This window comes from Jaculus jaculus, chromosome 1 (assembly GCF_020740685.1).
Source record: "Jaculus jaculus isolate mJacJac1 chromosome 1, mJacJac1.mat.Y.cur, whole genome shotgun sequence".
Lineage (NCBI taxonomy): Eukaryota > Metazoa > Chordata > Mammalia > Rodentia > Dipodidae > Jaculus > Jaculus jaculus.
The window spans coordinates 77020548-77039458 of NC_059102.1; the positions used below are offsets into that span (position 1 = coordinate 77020548).

The 18911-nt window shown below is 37.4% G+C and overlaps 1 protein-coding gene across 50 annotated transcripts in view; it reads right to left on the bottom strand.

Annotated features, from left to right (window-relative positions):
• Ptprd (protein tyrosine phosphatase receptor type D) overlaps positions 1–18911 on the bottom strand; it is a 2343620-nt gene that overhangs the window by 860027 nt on the left and 1464682 nt on the right. The gene's annotated exons all lie outside the window — the stretch shown is intronic.

Sequence of the window (18911 nt, forward strand, 5' to 3'; positions counted from 1 at the left end):
AGCTTTCCACTATACAGATTATTTCCCATTCCTGTCAGATACTATTTTTAACTGCCTATATTCATCTCAATCTTCCTCTCTGACAGATATTAGTTAAAAGCCATTGGAGGAAAAGTTTGGGATTTTCACTGTGCAGGCTAAAATCTGCACACATCTATCTTTTCCACTTTATGGTGACATGAGGAAGAGTTGACTTTCCATCTACACCTTTGACCTTCTTCTCCCTTTCCTCCTTCTCCCCCTCCTTTTTCTTCTTTTAATCTGCCTCCTTCCTTTCTGCTCCCTTTTCTTATCTTCCTCCTTTTTGTTCTCTTCCCTCTTCTCTCCCATTTTCTTCCTTTTGCTTCTTTGTTGCTGAAGATGGAACTTAAGGCTTCACATATTTTAGGCAACATATTTTAGGCAAGCTCTCTACTATTGAGGTAAATTCTGAGTCCTTGACCTGTTTGCAGTCTGAATCTCTCCTCTTGGGTTACCTTAGCAATATTCTGATATCACCTCCATCTCCATCAACATGCTTGTATCTGTTACTGGATCATAGAATTATTTTTTCAACATTAATGATGTATAAAATTAGTAAAGCATCTTCCTTTAGCCTTAACTCCCTCTAACAATAATACTTTCTCTTTTCCTTTCATTGCCAAACTCTTAGAAATTGTTTATATTTTCTGCCTCAATTTCCTGTACTTATCCAGTGCTAATTTTCTTGTAAAATTCCATACCTTGCTCTTGCCCAGGTTATAGATTCATACGTGTTTAGAAATGTGGATACTTTTCAGGATTTCTGCTTGACTTCTTGGAACTATTTGACTCTGTTAGTACCTTTTCTTTTTGTCTCCCATGGTATGACACAACTGTCCCTAAGTTTTTCTCTGTATCCTCTGGACTCTTTATTTTCTTTGAGTCATTCTTATCAGAGAAATATTGGCAGTTTTCAATGCCACACTCTAGTCTTTCTCTGTGTTACGCCAAGATTTTTTGAAATGAATATAAGAAATTTTTAGTTTTATATTCCCCTCATTAGTTCACACCAAAATTTCTTTAGCCTCTCTAAGCTCACTTCCTGTGTTCCATTCCTTGATCTTCACCAGCTTATTAATTGAAGTAGTCATGGTCAACCTTGCTGGGATGAACATCCAAACCAGACACAGTTTATGAGAGGAACAGGATTTGTTTCAAGCTTATAGGTCCAGGAGTAGTTCCATCAATGGCAGAAAAAGCAGACAGAGAAACCACCACTAGCCAGCAAACACCAAAAAGCAGCAAGCATAAACCTACTACAAGCAGGAACCCATAGAGCTCAGACCTCCCTGCGAACCTTTGGGCTGCAGTCAGATCCACTCCCAAACACATCTTTTCCCTGGACCACAGGATAGACCCCAGTGACACCTCCTCCTGCCAAATGTCTGGAGACCCAAGTTACAGACTTAATAAAACCCCTGAGTCAATGGGATACATGCATTTAAACTACCACATTAACATTCGACAGATATCAGAAACTCAACAATCAAAGATATGTTCATGATCTTATTTCTTACTATTTCATACTTAAATGCTCTTTTGTGTTCTCTATCTCAGAGATGTACTCTCATCTATCCAAGACATCTCTTCACCTAGTAAATTATACAAAAACAAAGAAAAAATATGCTCTATTGGCAGATGTCTTTCTTAATGATTTTCTTTATTCTTACAGTATTCAACCAAGTACAAAAAGGTGTCATCTCCTTTTTGAATGGTTTCCATCTCTTTCTACCTGGTCTTTCTTTTATCATTTGTTTTCCTCTAATTTGCCACAATATGCCTATGAAAATATCTTATAACAATGACCTAGTTAAAATTCTATAGTATCCCTATTGTTCTTGGGATGAAGTTCAGAGGTCTCAGCATGTCAGAACTGATTAGACTCTTTGCATCTACCTCAGCAAGCTCACCAGCATCATTTCTCAACAGCATTCATAAATCTCTTTGTAAAGATGCATAGCACTGCCCTGGCCAGCACTTCCTCTGACTCTTCAAAATGTCTCTTGCTCTTGTCCACCTCTAAGCTTTCACAAATTTCTTCAGTACTTCTTTCCAGCATCCATTCCCCTCTATTTGACCCTATTCATCCTTCAGATCTTTGATTACCTATCACCTTTTACTCAGGAGGCCACTCCCAGACTGTTGGATTAGTTTAATACATCCTACTGAAATGGGACTTCAACATTAAAAAAAAAAAATTCTCATCCTAATATCTATCATGATTCATTATTGTAACTGTGGTCAACCTACCATAGTTACCACAAATTTGTCGCTTAAAGTATATAAAAAAAAATTATGACATTATAGTTCTAAAAGCAAGAAGCCTAAAATAAGCTAGAATTGCAGTATTCCTTCACATCTTGAGAAGAGAATCCATTTCTTTGCTTTTTGCAGCATCTAGAGATGACCTTCTTTAGTTTGTGGGTCTTCCTTGTGCCTCCAAAGCCAGGACTGCAGAACCTCCAGTGTTTTCTCCACCCTCTGCCTTTCTTGATAAATTTCAACTCAGACTGACACTTGCTTCGCTTTTCCTTTAAGGACCCTTGTGATTGTACTGGATGTACCCTGATAACCCCAGAGAGTCCCCTCACCTCAACATCCTTAACTTCCTCTTTGTTCATAGCACACGTTGCAACGAAAGCTAACGTGTTTATAAGTCCTGGTAGTTAGGGTGGGACTGTTTTAGAGGGCATTACACCGCCTGTCACACTTGTATACATGCCATGCGTTTTTTTAAGAAACCAGATTTTGTTAAAGTCCATTTTATTACTAGTGCATAGATCACTTCCTTTCCCAAGAAGATATTTAATATATATTTATTACCAAAAAGGACACAATCCTAGTTTTGATTTTGATTTATAAGTGTGTATATATATATATGGATGCTGATATAAATATAGCCAAGATGTAATATTGTCTGAATATAAAATAACCTAATATAACTGCAAAGAAAACTTTCCCCCTACTTCATGACCTATTTAAATTTTATACTGACTGTGTCATACCCTGTCTCTCAGTGTAGCTTCAGGCAGGGACACATACTCTTCTTTCCATATTTTATGAACTAAGACTACTTCTAGTGACTTTTACACACAAAGCATGGTTTCCATTTAGTGATTTCCATGTCTCATGTCATGAATACAGTAAAACTCTAAACTTTGTTTTAAGTTAAGCCTTGTCTTTTCCCACCCAATCTTTGTCTGTTTTTGAGCCTTTTAATGTTGGACTAGGAGAAATGGATAGTTGGGAGAAAAGGACATTACTTGGCAGACTCTATGCAGTTGACTTGATATCAATTCTCTTTGTGCTTGGCTGATATTCAAAGCTGACACCATAATGCTTTTTTTTTTTTTTTGGAATATTGGAAGATATTGCTCCATTCCAATCGCAGAGATTTCTTTCTGCAGCCCCTAGCTGTTTAGGCATTGGCTTCTACTTGTTTCTGTTGAAGTATACTCTCCCCTTCAGATGATCAGATTGGGAAGGTTCAGATCATTTTTGTACAACTTTCTGTACTTCATGGCTCCAGTCCAAAGAAATGTGCATGGACCTGTTCTGATTGCCATTTCTAGGGCACCACTAACATCTTCAAGCCAGCTCTGTCCTCTGCCCAAACAGATAAAATCAGCATGCTTGCTTGAAAACTTTTAGGCTTAGCTTAGATATTTGTCCATTTCATCCGAAAAATGACAGGGCCATTTATGCTTCTTCACTGTTCTCCATTAACACCCTTTAGAATATGTACATATGTTATTAGAAAGTACTCATTTAACAAGTTTTATCTAGCACACATACAAGCCCCTTTGTACAGTCACTCTGTTATGCTAAGAATAAACAAAATAAAATTACCTGTGCTATAAATATATATCATATATATTTATATGATAATAAATAATATATATAATAAATAATATTAGATACATACATATATATATATATATATATATATATATTACCACAGGTATAATAAAATTACCTGTGACAGTATAACCACTACCTATTTTGAAAATTTCTGTCCAACATGGTAGCTCAATATAGACTATATTTCCTAACAAAATTAAGTATTAAGTACTGTGAGAAAGTATACTGTATCTTGTCTTATTCAATCATTTCAATTCAACAAAAATGTTAATATTTTCTCATTTTACAGAAGAAGAAATCAAGGCTAAGATAATTCAAAAATATGTGAAATGTCATGTGGTTGCTTAAATAGAAAACCTACTATTCAAAACCAAGAAGTCCAAACGTAATACATCTCATACATGATTTTCACCATATTTCTTTTTTTACTTGTCTTCTCCACTTGATTGTAACATCTCTTGAAAAGAGATGGACAAGGCTTAATCTGGTCTCCTGCCAGTTTTATGAAGTTTTTATTTTATGTTATTTATTTATTTGAGACCGAGAGAGAGAGAAAGAGGCAAGTAGAGAAAGAGAGAGAGAGAGAGAGAGAGAGAGAGAGGCACAGAGAGAGAGAATGGGTGTCCAGGGCCTCCAGCCACTGCAAACGAACTCCAGATGCTTGAGCCCCCTTGTGCATCTGGCTAACGTGGGTCCTGGGGAATCAAACCTCAAACTGAGGTCCTTAGGCTTCATAGGCAAGTGCTAAGCCATCTCTCCAGCCCAAGGATTTCTTTTTTTTTGTTTTGGTTTTTTTTTTTTTTTTTTTTTTTTTGAGGTAGGGTCTCACTCTGGTCCAGGCTGACCTGGAATTCACTCTGTAGTCTCAGGGTGGCCTTGAACTCACGGCGATCCTTCTACCTCTGCCTCCCGAGTGCTGGGATTAAAGGCGTGTGCCACCACGCCCGGCTGGCCCAAGGATTTCTTATTTTATAACTCAGACAATATCCATTCACTTGCAATTTCTATTTAGTTGTTGACATTAGTGTTGTCTAATTGTGAAAAGTTTTGCATAGCTCAGTGAAATCCCTTTATGCAGGAATTCAGCCCACCTGACCACCAGCAGTCTGCTATCTTCAAAGAGGAACCTACCTGGCTGGCAATCCCAGAATAAAGAAGTTCACTTCCCCTCCTGTCCCACACCCTGCCAGCAGGACCCCAACCTTTGTTGACTTGCTCATCCTTCCCTTCCCCCTATGCTTGGACATAAATTGCCTGGCCCAATGCTAGGGTGATACCTTGCACTTCCAGAGTGACCCTCTATAACTGGTCTCCAAGAAAGCTTCTCCTGCCACAGATATTTGCACTTGCTTCTGACTTTTTGTAACACTCAGTTGGCCTAGAAAGTTTCTGATATGGCGTTTTGGCAGAAAAAAGTTACTTATCGCTTGAAAGCTTAGACTATCATTTGCCTTTACTCAGACTTTCTGGGAAATAGTATTGAGTGATATGTTAGAACTTCTAGAACTTCACTGTTTCTCTCTCTCTCTCTCTCTCTCTCTCCCTATGTATGTATATATATATACACATACATACATACGTGTGTGTGTGTGTGTGTGTGTGTGTGAATGATGCCCACTTGTATGGGCATAAGTGCATGATGTATGAGTGTGGAGTCATGTGTGCCGTGCCACGATGCATGCATGTACAAATCTGAGGAGCACCTCAGGGGTCTTCTTCTCCCCTTCCACCTTCTTCTGAGACAGGGCCTCTTTGTCTGCTTCTGCTTGTGTGGTTCCAGATTCTCCTGGCTCTTTCTGCAAAGGCCATAGAGTGTTGGGATTAGAGATATGTGCACCGATTTGTATGATTTGTATGGATACTGAGGAGGATCAAACTCAGGGTGGAAGGTTTGCAGCAAGCACCTTCAACCACACAGTTTCTATGCATTGCTTCTTACTTGTCATAATTTACCTTAATTTTTAATTGTTATATTTTCCAAATTCTTTTAGCAATTTTGAACTTGAATCAATCTTTCTTACATTAAAATAAAATCTAAGTTATGTGGTTTTGAGAATTAGATGGCATTAAAAATATCCCACTGGGTTAAATATATTTTTGTATGTTGTCTCAAGTATTCTTGCTAGGTTGAAAATAGAAAAAAAAAAAAAAAGAGTGTGGATAACCACAATTTTAAAAATTGTTTTTTTTTCCACCAAATTGAATAGTTTATTGTTGTGTTTGAATGATATAGTATTGTATATTTCTTTTATAAATCTGTAATTTTCTCTATACTAGTTGATTTTTCAAAAGGCAGAAAAAGGGCTGGAGAGATGGCTTAGCAGTTAAGCACTTGCTTGTGAAACCTAAGGACCCTGGTTCGAGGCTCGATTCTCCAGGACCCACATTAGCCAGATGCACAAGGGGGCACATGCCTCTGGAGTTCGTTTGCAGTGGCTAGAAGCCCTGTCATGCCCATTCTCTCTCTCTTTCTCTCTCTCTCTCTATCTGCCTCTTTCTCTTTCTGTCAATCTCAAATAAATAAAAATAAACAATAAAAAAAATTATTAAATGGCATAAAAAGCCAACAAAGAGCATAAGAATTCAATTTTTCACCTTATGTTTTATTTACTAAGAGAAAATAATAATGCATTTACTTTATGATAAAGTTGAACATGACTCAATTATATTTCTACTAAAATAAAGCACTGCCATTTTAAATTTAATTTTTATTTTCCATTTATTTATTTTTCTTTTGTTCATTGATTTTTGTGTGGGTAAGTAGCCTGAAAATTAATGTTGCCCTTTTTCTCAATATAATAAAAAGTAATATATTAAATTGGACATGTACTCTTTCATGAATTCTATTTATTTAGAATATATAGTTCTGTTATGAAAACAGCCATTAGGCACTATGAAATAAGAATACAAATTATTATAAGTGGGAGCTAAAAATCATGTTGATCTTCTAATTGAGAAATTCCATAGTACCTAGTATAGTACAAACCATACTCTTTTCTGTTTTACTTTCTGCCATTCAAAGATGGTGGTGGTCAGGTGTCATTAGACATGGGTTTCTCTAAAGCCTTTGATTACTTATGATGTTATATCATTAAACTTAATGTACAATTAGCAATGATATTTTAGTATGCAAAAATATCATAAATAATTCATATAAAGGTCATACTACAAAGATCAATGTTAGTCTTCATTTCATACCAACTCCAGAACGTGTTAAACTGCTTAAGTTCCACCTCTGACAGTGCTGAGGTGACTGTGTGCTTTCAATGCTATTTCTAAATCTATTTCAATGCTATTGCTAAATTGCAAGTACCAGGAACAAAAACAAGAACTGTGTGATTATATTCCAAATATCATCTATGACTTTGCCACAATATACTTAAGAATTTAACGGAATATTATCCCATATTCAATTTTAAAACAGGAAAGCAGGGGAATCTTTTATCATAAGGAATTTCAAGAAGATTCCCCTGTGTTTTATCTTCTAGTAAACAATCAATCAAAGCAAAGGTGCTATTCAGCCTCCTAATCTGACTTCTAAAGTTTCATGTTGGTCACATTCTGAAAATTTATTTAGAGTCAGAGTGCCAGAGAGGCAGAAAGCGTGGATCCGAGTGAACTGGAGCCCACAGCAGCAGCAGTGACAACTAGGACACTAATCTTGGTGAGCTTAATCGCACACCCTTACACAGTTGGCCAAAGCTGTGGGGAATACAGTACTGTCAGAGAGCTGAAATTCTTGATGGTTCTGGCAGGAGGGACCTGGAGCTTCGATTTGTTATCAGCCTTCACATACTGCAGAGCCTGTGCTTTTTTTTTTTTTTTCATTTAAAATCATTTATCATGGAAAGAGACTAAGGACATAAAGATTTTATAAAACTTTTATTAATTTTTATTTTTAAAATGCATATGTATGTAATATATGCTTGCACGTGTGATTATGAGTATATGTGTCATGCACATTTGTGAGTGTGCACACATGCCACAGCACATGTGTGAAGGTCACAGGACCATTTTCAGACGTTGGTCCTTAGCTTCCACCTTGGAGGTGGGATCTATTGTTGACCACTGTGCTCACCAAGCACATGAGCTTTGGGGAAATTCTCCTGCCTCCACCTCCCATCTTTCCATGTATGTGGTGGGATTACAGAAGCAAGCCACAGCTCCTCACATTCTACATGCTGTCTGAGAATCCTTACTCAGGGACTCACACTTGCTACCTTCCTTGTCCTAAAGTTATTTTTAAACTTTGCATATTGAAAGACTTGAAAGACGCCTTTTTATACAAATAACAATGTATCAATTTTTAAATGTGTATTTATGACAGATGGGTGGGTGGGAGGGGATAACAGGTGCTCAGGGCCTCCTCCCACTACGAAGGAATTCCAAATATTTGAACCATTTCACTTTGTGCATCTTCCTTTACGTGGGTACTGGGGAATCTAATCGAGGCCTTCAGGCTTTGCAAGGCAGCCCCTGAAACCACTGAGCAATCTCTCCAGCTCAAAATAGCAATTTTTGAATATGAAAAACTGCATCAAGAAGTGACCAAATAGTATCAGAAAAGCAATTTCAGGTTATAATGAATAGATTTCTCAGAAGGTCTTGACCATGAATCAAGTTATTTTCCCAAAACCTGAACCTAATATTTTCATTAGATTTCTTCCTTAAATGCACTGTGAGGAGTAAAGTTCTGTATCCTGAAATTTTTACTTCCCACTGGCTTTACTGTACAGTTGTGAGCACACAGCCACTGCAGAATGGACAGTTGGAGTTTAGGGAACCTCCTTACATGAATCCAGCTTCCCTGCTCCTGCACCTCATTAATCCTCTATGATGTCAGTCAGTTAAATCTAATAGCTGTGGCTGTTACTCCCAGCACCAGCTCCAAATTATAGTATTGATTAATTGATTGTCTTCTTCCAGTTGTGAATTGTATTAACGTGGCTCTGGCAGCAGGCTGAAGTCCAAAGCCTGGTTCTCAACAGAGGGAACAAGTACTTTCACTGTTCTACTGGTAAACTGGATGCTCAGTAAATTAAAAAACAAACAAACAAACAACAAAAGCTTTGGAAAGGTGATTTGACTAAAGGGTATGCATGCACTAAATCTGATGAACATGCACTTATGGCTTATTGATGGATCCAACCTACATAAGCAAGTTGGGAGAGAAGAAGTTCAACAATTCATCACTTCTCAAGCCCAAATATCCAAAACTCTCTCTCTCTTCCCCTCTCTCTCTCTCTCTCTGTCTCTCTCTCTCTCTCTCTCTCTCTCTCTCTCTCTCTCTCTCTCTCTCTCTCTGTGTGTGTGTGTGTGTGGTACATAAGTAGGCCTGAATCCAACTTCTAATGTTGTACCTCTCAAGTGACCTCCACCTCTTTGTTTTAAAAATATTATTTATTTATTTGAGAGTGACAGACAGAGAAAGAGGAAGATAGAGAGAGGGAGAGAGAATGGGCGTGCCAGGGCCTTCAGCCACTGCAAATGAATTCCAGACGTGTGCACCCCCTTGTGCATCTGGCTAATGTGGGTCCTGGGGAGTTGAGCCTTGAACCCACGTCCTTAGGCTTCACAGGCAAGCGCTTAACCACTAAGCCATCTCTCTAGCCCCCTCCACCTCTTTTGAGACAAGATCTCCACTGTTCTTACCTGATGCTGCCAACGTGCCAGTAATCCCCAGGGACCTGCCTGTCTCTGCCTTCTCAGTACTGTGATTACAAGAAGTACATGCCACCATACCCTCTGTGTGTGTGTGTTTGTGTGTGTGTGTGTGTGTGTGTGTGTGTGTTAGACTGGTATACTTCCTATCCTCACTTTCCTGCCCCTCTAAACCTCATGGCCTTCCCACCCAATATATTATCTCTCTCTACTAGTTTGTCAGATATACTACCTCTTCTTCCTATCTACCTCCATGTTTTCCTGGTCTACACCCATAATCTTAATCAGTAATCACATTTTCACTCAACTCCAGCTGATCCAGGTTAGAAGCCTCATATGACAGGAAACATTTTATGGGGATTACGCGGATTATGTCTCAGGTACTTACGCCTGAAAAGCTAGTACTTTATGAAGAGCCATATCCCTAGCCCCTGCAACTGCTTGCATGGAGTACAAGAAGAAAAGGAAGGAAGTCAGGCGGTCTGGAATAACAATGTTTAGCATAGCATCTGGAGTTGTGGAAATAGATCCTGAAGGATACCCCTGTGGTCACAGGGTGTTTTCTAGCTGACAGGAACTCAGAAGGGATGACTGACTCCCCTGCATTTCTAATGAGCTGTCTGGGGAGACTGAAGTGACAGGCCACTTCTCTCACTCCAAAGGCACTGGTTCCATCTTAGAAAAACATAAAAAAGAAAGAAAAAAAAACATGTACCAAGTTAAAAGACAAATGAGAGAGTGGTTTTGTTAAATTTCTGCTTGAGTGAGGAACATGAAATGGGCGGGTGTGTTTATCATTGACTCTTGTAGAATGAGAAAAGCTAAATGGGGCATTGAGAGGTTAATAACTTGCACAGATCCATAACTTTGAGTTTGTCTGCAGCCAGATCAATCTTTTCCCTACAAAATATGAAAGGAAAATTGGTATGAAATCAAGCCACTCAGATTATAAAATTACATTCACATTAAAAGATATTTGTAATCACTATTGGCCTTTTTCAGTATGAACAAAATTATACTTGAATACACAGGGAATTAAAAACTTTTTTTTCTAAAAGTAAAATGTGGGGGGAGCATGAAGAAAACGTGAGAGCTATGGTTCAAAGAATCTTAAATTTGAAAGTGATGATACAATAGGAATGGAAAACTAAGCCCAAAATGAATTGGTATCCCAGAAACCCTTTTCCGTGACAGTAGACTACAAGATATAACCGTTAACAGTAGTATAGGGGGAACCCTCAGAAGAAGGTCCCTGCAAGGGTGGGATGAAGCCAAATCTTAGAACATTTGGCTCTGGTCTGTAACTCCCAGTGCTAGAAATCAGTTGCTACCCACACTGAGCTGTTGACCAGAGACTATGAAGTTTCTAAAACACGACAGGCTTCTATCAAATCACTTGATTACCTGGATGAGGTAAAAATTAAGACTCTATTGCTAAAGACACCACATACTACAGACACAGAACACTGAGAAATCTGGCTGAAAAAAAAAAAAAAAATCTGGAAGAGAGCCAGTTCCCAGATAGTTAGTGTGTATACTGTGGGGAAGCACTGCATGAGTTACTGGAGGAAAGTGGTCAACAACAGTGTGAGCAAATAGGGATCACAGCTACTCAAAAACAAGCAGCCTGACAAGACATACATACCTGTGCAGTGGTTGCACTCAGCCTTGGTAGGTAACCAATTGCTTTCTGATTGGCTAAAAGATCCACTCATTGGTAAGGAACCCATGGCTGGGAACCAGACCAAAATCCTACTGAGTCCAAGATTTATGGTCTCCAGTGATAAACTCCTACTAGCCTTTGGCCATAAGAGGGCTTATGTCCACCAAAATCTCTCTAAAATAATACTTGTCCCATTTAACCTATGCCGACTTCATTCTCTGAAAGAAAATATGTTTTTCTTTTTAAAAACTTTTTATTGGCTTATGTGTGAGAGAGAAAGAGAACAGGCATGCAAGGACCTCTAGCTACTGTATAATTTCAGATGCATGTTTCATCTGTGTGTCTGGCTTTTGTGGGTTCTGGGGAATGGAATCTGAGTCCTTAGGCTTCATTGGCAAGTGCCTTGACTGCTAAGCCATCTCTCCAGCTCCAGAAATTCTGTTTTTCTTTGTCAGAATTTAGAGAGACTAAAGGAGTTGATCTACTCCTTGCACTTTAGTCAAGGCCCTGGTGAAACTACAGAGGAATTGGTGAGATCAGCAAGTGTTCTGTTTCCATGGACAGCCTGACAATCTGTACTGACTAAAGGAGACAGACTCTAAAGATACTCAACACATACCAAAGTAGAAATCCAGAAGCTTCTGAGAGCTTAACGCTGAAGTAGACATAAAACACACCCACCACAGCTCAGAGAATTTTGTGGAAGAGGGGGCAGAAAGATTATTAAGAGTCACAGGTTCGGAGGTCATACACAGAAGCATTGCACCACTCCCCCAGTGACTAACTGCTCTTCTGACAACCCATAAACCACAACCCCATGGGGAATTTTAAGCAACCTCACTGAGGTGGTTCTTCAGAGGAACATGGGTAGGGAGAAGAGAAATTATGGTACATATACATGGTGTATCCATACCAAAGTATATTCTTAATTAAAAATAGAAACTAAAAAGGTGATAAAATAAAATGTTTAGACATGAGAGATAAAAGGAAGATTATGAAAAAATGATAGTGTGTGAAGCAGGTGGAATACCTGGGCATGTACCCTAAAAGCTCCATACCTCAGTCCAGAGAGATTTGCTCAGCCATGTGTATAGCTGCTCAATTCATAAAAGCTAAGTGCTGGAATCAACCCAGAGGTCCATCACTAGATGAATGGATAACTAAGATGTGGTATATCTACATGATGGAATTCTACACAGCAGTAAGGAAAAATGACACAATGAAATTGGAAGAAAAATGGTCGAATCTGGAACAGATCATTCTCAGTGAACTCACTCAATCACAGAAAGATAATTGCCACATAGTCTCACTCATCTACAACTCCTAACCTGAATCTACCCAAGATGCTGACATACAAGCAAGTATCTCAAGGACCAGGCAATCGGGTAGGTGGGGAGGGAGGGGAGGGTAAGGGAAAGGGTGGGGGACACAAAACTGGACCCAAACAGCAATGGCACCATAAAATTCTACATCCTAAAGGACCAAATGGTTGCACCTTCACCAGGCCCTTAGAGAGAATACCTAAATCACAAGGCCCTGGAGAGGGTAAGATGAAAACTGACCTTGATCTTTTTCTTTCTCTCTTTCTCTCTCTCTCTCCTTCTTCTCTCTCATCTAACTCTCTTATAATACTTATCTTTTTCTTTCTTCTTGGGTGCTGACCTGTAACTCCCAGTACAAGAAGGCACTATCATCCACAATAAGCTTTTGATCAGAAAGACCTACAAGGTTTCCTGAAAGGAAGACAGATTTCTGTCAGAGAACTTGATGGCCCACAAAAGGTTAGTGGTAAGACCCTACTGCTGAAGACACAATATGCTATTGGCAGGTAACATGGAGTGACATGGCTGGAAGCTAGAAAACAGTCAGTCTCCAGTCAGTGTATCTAGTACCAGAAGGTGCTACATGAGCAGCGGGGGAAAAATGACCAATATCTGTCTAAGCAATTCATGATCTAACCTATTTAGCAGCAAACAACCTGATGTGATGCTCACTCAAGTGCAATAGTGGTGCACAGCCATGGTGGGCAACCAACTGCTCTTGATTTGACTAACTGATCTGCTCAGTGGAATGGAACCCATAGCTGGAGCTGGAAAACAAGTCAGAACCATATTCAAGAATGAGCCCATTATCCATTATCAAGCTACTACCCACTGTGGACTAAAAGAGGACCTACACCTATTAAATTCTCTCTAAAAATTAATGGTTATCCCATTTATCCTGTGATAACTTTACTTTCTGTGGGAGAATGTGCTTCTGTTTTTCAGATACATACCATCTGTGAGCTCAACTTCTGAGTTAGCTTTTGTGGTTAAACTTCTAAGACCTTCTTTTTAAACAGCAAATGTCCAACAATAAGGCACTACAAATTAATCATTAAGCAACCTCAATTTGATACTCCAGTATTTTCTTCCTCATTTTTCTACACGGCCCTTTAGTATTAATTGTTGAAGGGACGTGTTGATACATAAGAAGGCTCTCAGCATACCAGTCTACTTGTTCTGGTCCTGCACTCCTCCTCTTATTATTTAATTTGATTAAAATTATGCCACTTATTTATTCTTTCTTTAATTTATATAAATCATATTCTATATTTCAAATATATATATATTTATATATATATATATTTATATATATATATATATATATCTGTATATATATAAATATAATTATTTTAGCATTGAGAATACTCTTAGGAGTAATTAGAAGCCAGATTCCAGCTATACCCCTTCTGAATCTTAAACACCATTTCCTTCTAACATTCTTTGCTTAGGCAGTTTTTTCCTTCTTATTCATTTTATGTGAGATTTGTAATGTAACCATTCATTTTCAACTCAATTACTAAATTGAGACATATTTAAAAATTTTAAACAATGTCTACATGATTAGATGGTCAATGAACAAACTAGGAATAAATATCTATTTACCATTATCATGGTCTATAGCCATCTCCTGGTAGGTCTAAAAGCCTACTCTAATTACTTTTGCTTCTATTTTTGAAGTGAAGTTATAAGCATTAATCAAAATGAATGTGAAAGATTTACACTTTATATTCATGAATATATGCTCTAATTTAGGAAGAAATGGTTTGCAAAGTAACTTCTAGCTTGTAATCAGTTTTGTACTCTTATTTTTGTTTTATTATTAATTTAACTTAGACTTAAATTCATTTTAAATGATTTTGCCCTTTTGATTAACTCAGTCTGACCTGATAGTTTTTTTAAAATAATTATTATCATTAGGAAGCTTAGCACAACTCTCTTTAGTGAAGTATGAGAAATATAATCAAAGGAAGTTATACATCCATTTGTAGTAGTCTGTATAAATATACCTTTTTGCTTGAACTGTTTCATGACAACTAAAAGTGTACAAAAGGCACAGTTATGTTTTTTTAATTTATTTTTATTTTTATTTATTTATTTGAGAGTGACAGACACAGAGAGAAAGAGGCAGAGAGAGAGAGAGAATGGGTGCACCAGGGCCTCCAGCCACTGCAAACAATCTCCAGACACGTGTGCCCACCTGTGCATCTGGCTAATGTGGGTCCTGGGGAATCAAGCCTTGAACCAGGGTCCTTAGGCTTCACAGGCAAGCGCTTAACTGCTAAGCCATCTCTCCAGCCCAGGCACAGTTAATTTTTAAAAGGAAAAGCACAGTGGACCAAATAAGAGACTAGTCATTGTCCATATTTATATTGATCAGGTATCCAAGTACCATGTGTGACATGTAATTAACTCTGCACTTCAACACAACGTATTAGAGTTCATGGTATGCTAGACAGTGCCTCACATGTTGGAGTATTAAACCCCATGGCATGAGAGGAACTCTGTTTATTGGGCATAGAGGATAAAAACCTAAAGGAAGAAAGAAAGGTAGAGTTTGTTTTCTTTTTCAGTTAGGGTTACTCAGTAATTAAAGACAGATTCATACCCATAATTTTAATTAGAGACTGTTTCACAGTGAATTTTTTTATAGAGTAAGAAATTGGGCAAGTAGGCCTGCCTTAGTCTGAATTCCTCTCCTCCTTTCACTTCCATCCATTTTTTCCCTTCTCTGCTTCTCCCATTCTTTCTTCCTTTCAGTTGAAGTAGAATAATATTTTAATTATAGAGCTAAAGTTATTTCAGTCACACCTAATCATCCAATACCATTTATTCTTGCATAGGTCTATTACTTGCTCTGAGTATAATTTGCTATGAGCAGCTTATATAGTGGGGTCACTAAAGTCTATTTGAGTGCTGATATTCTCTCATCATACATTTGTAGGTAAAATGAGTCAACTCCAAGTTTTTCAGGGTGAAGATGGATAATTACAGACTTTTGGAGCTGAAAGAAGTTAGTCAGCCTCTGCTATAGTTTAGATCTTGAATGTGCCCCACCTCTGGCCCTTCACTAAAGTCTGTATGTTAAAATTCTGGTCACAAACTGTGCTTTTGGGAGTTGCAGGAATGTTTTAGAGGTGAGGCTCAGTGGGAGGGTTATGATCTTGGAGGACACAATGCAAAGCCATGCTCTTCTACTTTCTTGCTTTCCTTACCTCCACCACCACTGGCTAAATGCAACAGAGATAAGTCACCATGCACTAAGGCCTCAGAAACTGTATGCCATACCAACCTTTTACTTTGTAATTATCTCAGAAATCTTATCACATTAACAGCAATTTGATTAACACACCCACCCACCCCCACATACAATCTCCACAGAAATTATTGTGTATGTACATAATTATTGTATGTATGTACATATTTCTACACCAAATTACAGTAAGCCATTTAAATATTTTTTTCTTTAAAATGCAATGCATATAGCATGAAACCTTCTCTCCTTTTTTTTTTTTTAACTGCACTTGCTTGAACAAATGCCTCTCTCTCAAGCAGAGATGCTCAGAGGACATCCAGCTGAGCTTTCTTCTTCAGTCCATGTAGTCTGCATACCCAATTAACCTTCCCTTAATTGGATTAACTTGTCCTTTACTTAGATTGTCAAATCAGTACTGTAATCAAAGATATCTTCTAGACACTCCATAGGTCCCTGGCATGTAATGTTAATTATTTCTGCACTAAAAGTAATGGCTCATGTAATGGGAAGCCTAGGATAGCAGATATGGTTTATGTATTCAAAATAGTGTTAATCAGAACTTTATAAACACTTCCTAAAATCACCTAAAGAAGGCTTTGTATTTCTGAACTTCTTAATAGATGAAATTCCAATAATTAGTTTAAATTATAGAAGCTTACTCTTATTTATGTTTAAAGAAAACTGTAGGTACTTGTTCAGATTACATCATGTACAGCATAGCATAGAACCAAATGCTATTATTTATAACAAAGTCAACTATACTTGCAAAAATAAACAAAACCCCTGGCTGTACAAAATGATTGTGTTCATTCCACATGCTTGAGCATTTACAATTTCAGATATTTTATACATTTCTAGCCAGTATCAGTTTAATCTAATTATGAAAGTGACACAATTACATGAAGGCAAAAGCTCACTTAACCTGATTGACTCAAGTTGGCTAATGTCCAGAAAACAAAATATTGTTAGCCTTTATTTATAGAATAATATATTTAACATTAATGGTATTTGAAACTTATGATAATGTTCTTAATTACCAATTGATTAAATATTCATGATATACAGGGAAATTTTTTCAATATTGTAGGACATACAAAGTGAGTAAAAAATACAAACCATCCTTCCCTAATGTATACCCTGTGAACACTTAAAGAAGTGGTGGAGAGTAAAAGTCTTATATTTTTAGCAGGTATTTTTCTTTTTTTTTTTAATTTTATTGATTTAAGAAAGAGAGAAAGAAAGAGAGAATATCATGTGCCAGGGCCTCTAGCCACTGCAAATGAACTCCAGACTCTTGAGCCACCTTCTGCATCTAGCTTTGTATGGATACTGGTGAATTGAACTTGGGTCCTTTGGATTTTTATAGTGCCTCAACCACTAAACCACCTCTCTAGTTCAATTTCTATTTTCTTAATTCAAAGTGATCACACATTATTGCAAAATAAATTTATGATTAGTAACTTTGGACTTCCACTTGAATTTGAGTTCTGATATTACATGTCAATGTCCCTCATTCAGTTAACGTATTGTCCACAGAGGCACTGCAGGGAGGGTAAATGCAATATGCATATAATATGCTTTCCATATAATCGGCACACAAAAGGTAATAGTTCTCTATATTTAAAGCTTAAGGATACATTAACAAAACATTTTTCTCTTCTGCAAAACTGAGAAGTGAGATCTTTTGTAATCTATTAGGGTTAGAAGCTTGCATTCAGGACTAATGTACAACATTTATGAACTACAAAAGGAAAGAACAATGTCTAATGGTAGGCCCTATAACATTCCTAGATATTGAGCTCTTGGTTTTAAACATGGAAGATAACTTGGAAAATTTTGATCAAATAGAATGATATAAATATAGTGGACTAGGTTCTACCTAATTCTTTGACAACATATCCTATATTATTTTTGTGGCTATATCAAGAATACAGAATTATAAAGAGCTGATTAGATAGTCTTAATGGCAGAATAATCACATAAATGACATTTTATATATAAATATTAATTTGAGAAGCATATTGAAGCCTGGATTAGAACTGTGCTTTTATAATTGAAATACTGGAATGACTTGGTGGGAATTCTAGTTTAACTTAGTTGTGAAATAGTTTTGTCTCTTTCACTACCATTTCCTTAATCAGTTAGAGAATAATATGAAGGAAGTGGTACAAGCATTTACTTTATGCAGGGTAGCATGTACTAAGAGCTTAATATGCTATCCATATTAATCATTTTGAGTTTTACACTTTGTGGTGGTTTGATTCATGTCCTGCATAAACTTAGGCATTCTGAATGCTGGTCAGGTGATTTCTGTCAGCAATGTAAACCTGACTATAACACTCTCAGTTGTGTGGTATGAAGACAATTATGTTATTTTGTTTTCACTCAACTTGGAAAGCTGGGGGATGAAAAGAGCATTTGGTAGTTACTTATTTCTTTCTTATCCAGAGAGAAGGGATTCTATTCAAGTTTCTAGCCTAGTTCCGGAGGATAACATACTAAGATGTACTGTTTGTTTTTTTTTTTAATTTTTTTAAAAATTATTTATTTATTTATTTGAGAGCGACAGACACAGAGAGAAAGACAGATAGAGGGAGAGAGAGAGAATGGGCGCGCCAGGGCTTCCAGCCTCTGCAAACGAACTCCAGACGTGTGTGCCCCCTTGTGCATCTGGCTAACGTGGGATCTGGGGAACCGAGCCTCGAACCGGGGTCCTTAGGCGTCACAGGCAAGCACTTAACTGCTAAGCCATCTCTGCAGCCCAGATGTACTGTTTTTTTTAAACTTCCAAATTTCCCCTCTAATTAAAACTAGCTTTGTGGCTTTCAGAAGATACTGAATAGTGGACTAGGAAGTTAGCACTTAAAGTTACTGGCTTGCAGAATAACAAAGATAAACTATCTAGTCAAGACCACTACTGAGGAGTATTAATTTCATATCAGAGCATTTATATTCAACTAACACTTAAATCTATTGATACCTCTGGCCTCAATTAAAAATATTCACTCTTTGTTAGATATTCATTGCTAGGTATTACCCTTAATTGTGCCTACTGCTATCCATGATTCAGAACTTAAAACTAAATTTCTCATTTATACCTCATTTGCTAGTTGTCCAATTGCTTTGT